Source organism: Rhinolophus sinicus, linkage group LG04 (genome assembly GCF_036562045.2).
Source record: "Rhinolophus sinicus isolate RSC01 linkage group LG04, ASM3656204v1, whole genome shotgun sequence".
Classification (NCBI taxonomy): Eukaryota; Metazoa; Chordata; class Mammalia; order Chiroptera; family Rhinolophidae; genus Rhinolophus; species Rhinolophus sinicus.
The window spans coordinates 87,358,553-87,363,965 of NC_133754.1; the positions used below are offsets into that span (position 1 = coordinate 87,358,553).

General features: G+C 42.5%; 1 pseudogene; it reads left to right on the top strand.

The window, feature by feature from the left end:
* Positions 1-386: 386 nt before the first annotated feature.
* LOC109456026 (Y-box-binding protein 1) lies at positions 387-2,374 on the top strand (annotated as a pseudogene).
* Positions 2,375-5,413: the final 3,039 nt, after the last annotated feature.

The following is a 5,413-nucleotide window of genomic DNA, read 5'->3' on the forward strand; positions in this document are numbered from 1 at the left end:
CACTAATGCCGGACTTGGGGCTGCTCAGCAAGAGGTACAGGACATACTGAAACCAGATGCTGCTTGTTTGGTTTTTGTGAACTTTTCAGAGGTTGTAGGAAAGTCTGCAGCATGAGCCAAGTCAAGTTGTTTATACAGAAAAGCCACTGGAAGTGGCTTGGGTGGGCCTGAAAGTTGGGTGGGACGAGGTCTCAGGGAATTAGGGTGAATGAATGATGTTAGCCAGGTTGATGGAGACTCAGATATGGTGGCCTCCTGGGTCTGCATGCCAGGGGAGGGGGCATCAACAGAGAAACAATGGGTCTGCCAGCACTTCTGCTGGGAGAAAGCTGCTCCTTCAGCTCTCTCCCTGAAGCCAGATAATTCAGTTACTTCCCATATGCTCCTTACCAGTCTCGAGGTGGCTTCTGTCTGTCCTTAGTTATAAGACTTCAGTTAATCTAGACTTCAGGTGAGTCTCAGTGATGGCTGTTCTGTAGTTTAGTTGTAATTTTGATGTGGTCATGACAGGAGGCAAGCACAGCATTTACTTATTCTGCCATCTTGACCAGAAATGGTCTTTTTAATAAATGATGCCAGATCAGTTGCATGTCAATTAGGGAGGAAAAAATGGATGTTGCTCCTTATTTCACACCATGTACAATATCCATTCCAAGTAGATTCTTGATTTTAACATGAAAGACAAACAATGAATCTTTAAGAAGAAAACAATAGAAGAATATATTCTTTAAAAGGATACAAAAAGCTTCAGTAAGTTTGACTACATTAAAATTAAGTACTTCTTTTTATCAAAAGTCAGCATCAAGAGAGTAAAAAAGGAAGCCACAAGATAGACGATATTTTCAGTACATATCACTGACAAAAGACCCATCCCAAGTAGTTTGTAAGTCAACTAGAAAAAGACATGCAATCTGATGGAAAAGTTGATAAAATATTTTAAATACTTCACAAAAGAGAATATCGAAATGGGAATTTGGTAAATGATAATTAAGGCCACATAAGATGTTACTACACACCTATCAAAATGGCTAAAAATAAAAAGACTGACAGGATTGGGAGCAGATAGTGGACCCTGGGGAACCCCGAACAGCCCGAGCGCTGCTGCGGGCCCAGTTACCATCACTGCAACCATGAGCATGAGGGGAAGACCCAGCAGCGCTCCACTTCCCGGCGCTTAGCCCTGCGGGCACCAGTCCTGGCACCACCAGCATGCGCACAGGGACGGCTGGGGCTCCCTCACATGGGCGGCACCTACTGGCGCCTGCCTTCCAGTGGGAACAACGAAGTCCTCCCAATGAAGGTTTGGGGAACAGTAAAATGGTCCCATGTGAGAAGCAGATATGGTTTCATCAACAGGAATGACACAGAGGAAGATGCATTTGTACACCAGACTGACATGAAGAAGAGTAATCCCAGGAAATACCTTCTCCGTGTAGGAGACGCAGAGACTGTGGAGTTTGCTGTTGAGGGAGAAGCGGATGCAGAGGCGGCGGCAAATGTTACCGGCCCTGGTGGAGTTCCAGTGCGAGGCAGTAAATATGCAGCGGGTGGTAAGCATGATACACGCTGTCCACGTCACGGGGGTCCTGCACACAATTACCAGCAGAATTACCAGAACAGTGACAGTGGGCAAAGCATGTGGCACCGGAGAGAGCTCCCTCCCCAAGGCCGGGCCCATTTCCCACCTTCCTACCTGCAGGGACCATATGGGCCTCACTCACAGTATTCCAACCCTCCTGTGCAGGGAGAAGCGGTGGGTGAGCTGACAACCAAGGTACAGGAGAACAAAGCAGCCCAGTGAGACAGAATACGTATGGGGTATAGAGCCCGATTCCGCAGGGGCCCTGGGCACCAAAGGCAGCCTAGAGAGGAAAGCAAGGAAAAAGATAAGTAAAGTCAAGGAGATGAGACCCAAGGTCAGCAGCCACCTCAATGTCGGTACTGTGGCAACTTCGATTACTGACGCGGACGCCCAGAAGGTGGCAAAGAGACAAAAGCAGCAGATCCACCAGCTGAGAATTCTTCCTTTCCTGAGGCTGAGCAGGGTGGGGCTGAGTAAATGCCAGCTTACCATCTCCACCATCATCCAGTTTAGTCATCCAACCAGAAGAAATGAATATGGAATTCCAGCAATGAGAAATGAACAAAAGGTTGGAGCTGATGCCCCCAAGTGCTTGCTCTTTGCCAGTTGACTGAATAACTAGAACTATCTGCATTATCTGTGCAGCATGGGGTTTTTAGTATTTTTCCCTAAAGACGTCTCTTTTTGGTAATGACAAAGGTGTTTAAAAAGAAGCCTTGTTTTTCTCAACACACCTTTAAAGATTTTTAAATTGTTTCATATCTGGTCAAGTTGAGATTTTTAAGAACCTCATTTTTAGTTTGTAATAAGAGTTTACAACTTGATTTTTTTTCAAAAGTCAACAAACTGCAAGCACCTGTTAATAAAGGTTTTAAATATTTAAAAGAAAATAAAAAGACCGACAATGATGAGTGTTGGTGAGGATGTGGAAGAACTGGGACTCCTGCATGCTGGTGAGAATGCAAAGTGGAAAACTGTTTTGCGATAAGTACTGAAACAGCCTATGCTGCCCTATAACCCAGCAGTCTCTCTCTTACGTGTATACTTCACAGAAGTTCTTACTGTGTGTACCAGCATGGCAGCGTTATTCATTATAACCCCAAACGAGAAACAACCCATGCAAATAAATTGTGGTATATATGCGGGACCATAACAACATGGATGAATTTCACAGACATACTAATAAGAAGCCAAATTTAAAAAGTACACATTGTATGATTCCATTAATGTGAGGTTCAAAAAAGATGAAACTGGTGTTAGAAATCAGGACAGAGGTTGCCTTTGGGGAAGAAGGCGGGGATAGTGATGGGGAGAATTCATGAGGGGGCTTCTGGGATACTGGTAATGTTCTTTATTCATTGCAGGAGCAGTTATAATTTGTGATCATTCAGCTGTATGCTTATGAATGGTGTGCTTTTCCATAAAGTTTAATTTTTTAACGTTTCTGGTATGAAGACCTGAAAATGTCTCCAATGGGTCCTCATGAAGAGGACTCTGCCCTTGACAACAGATTAAGTACAACTCAGGCTTTTTCTAACAGTGTCCCTGATGTGGGCTGAAGGCGGGATGCCGGAGGAAACATGTGTAAAAGCCTCTCCATGAGGATTACCTAGTTGTTTCCAGGACTTTGCTCTCTGCTGATATGCCTCAATCCGAGGGTAAACAGAGTAGAAAAAAATGGATGGGCTGTGTGTCCCGAAGGCAGTCCTGAAAGCATAATATCTCTCAATTGAGTATTGATTGGGGAGAAATGGGGATTATAGACTCAGACAGGAACTTGGAGTACAGATACACTCTACTGCCAAGTAAGGCCAGACCTAAAGGTTTTAACCATTAAGTGAGTTGGGAGAAAGATAGATATCCCCGTGTGAAAGTCTAACAGGTCACTGAGTAGAAGCCCATCTCCCTGTCGGGGAAGTGGGAGCAAGGTGAGATAGATAATACTGTATTTCCTTAATTCTAAGATAGATATTTCCCCCTACATTATAACATTTTATAAATTAGAATGTATTTTACAGTTGAGGTGTCGTAGTTTAGTTAGCAGTGCTTTTTTTTCTTTCAAAACTTTGATGCATCTTATAACTAATGGCGTCTTAGACACAATTAAATAACTCACGGCCATCAGTGTTCCCCTTTTCAAGTTTCAATATGTCCAACTACTTGGAGGTAATAGTTCAAATTTATTTTAAAAGTCTAAATTTTGCTTGCGACCTTAGAGATCATTTACTCTAGAATTTCCCACCCACCCCCATTCCATCACATTTGTTGCCTAGGAGCCAGCAGTAGGAGGCATATTTTGATGAATATACAAATGATTTACAATAGGTTATGAATTGCTTATATTGAAGGTAACTAGATTCCTGCCAACAGTCCTTCCCTCCCCAGTATTGTTTATACTGTAATTTTTCTTCACAATCCCTTCCTTTCTAGATAATATTGAGACATATATCAGCATAACTCATCTAAAATCAGAGTCTAAATGATGAAGTTTCCTTGTTTTTAAATATGTCAGATCTACAACTCCTGAAGTGCTAGCAACTGGGGCTCCAAGTAAAGTCCACCAATAGCAATATGAAATTGTAAACTAAAACTTTGTGAAAGAAAGGAAACCAAAATGCAAAAAGTTGGGAGGAAAATTCTTTGTTTTCTTTCTTTATATAGAAATAATTTAATGATTGTTTTACAATTATTAAAATCCATGAGCCCTATTGTTTGTTTCTTTGTTACAAAATCTGAGTTTGGATCTAAAGATAAATTTATAAAGAGACTAATTGGACAAAGCCTTGAAGTAGAAAGGTTAACTGTGCTTAAATGCCCACAAGGTAGTAAGTAGTAGGGCCTGGCAGGCCTACGTGTAAGTGTGAGGTAGCTGTGCAGGAGGCAGGCCTCCTTTACCCACTGCCCTTTGAGAATCTCTGCACCTTCTCTCCTCCCCACCCCCCTTCACTACTTTGACACCCAGGCAGACCCCCTACCTAACAAAATCCATTTCCCACCACCACTTCACTGCAGGAAACAAATCGCATCCATTAATTAACATTAAGGTGTTGATAACTGATAATGGTTTGATGTGTTACCCTTCCTGAATGTATTTGCATTTTAAAATTGCATTACACAATTAACACATGTCCGTTGCTGAAAAATGGAAAATTCGGATAAGCAAAAAGGAAAAAGAAAAAAAAAAGATCCCCAGTATCATTAGAGGGAACCACTATTACACATTTAGTTTCTGTTTCTCAAGCTCTAGTCTGTGCATGTATTAACATGTGGGGGAGACTTTCACATTTGAAGGACTTGAACCCCCTTCCTTTTCCTCTCTCCCTTGCCCTAAACTGACCATCCAAGAAGCTGCCGTTCTGTAAGTACATACAGACTGACGGTGGATCGTGTTACAGAACGTGCCGCCTTTCCTGAGAAATTCTTGCACTTACAGAGTTGATAGGCAGCAGTTATTTATTTTTGGAAACCAGTTTCCTTAGGTACTTATGTTGACAGAAATCAAGTCGACATCTTAAAATATTTGACTGGCTACCTCCCAACTCTTCAAAAGGGATCAAGTGTGCTGAGCATGCTGCAGTGTTATGTTCTAGGTGTTTAATCCCGTCCCTTACAGGAACCTTCCCTCAGTTCCCGAGGAGTCAGGAAAGAAGGACTCTGAATTCTTGCAGTCCTTGCCTGTGTCACTTAAGAAGAAGTGGCCCTAGGTGGCTTTGTATTGTCACTTTTGACATCCACCTCCCCAACTGTACAGGAGTCTCTCAATGACACACTTAGAATCCTACAATCGTAGATTGCTTAGATGGCTTGGAGAGGTCCAGTTTATACATAAGC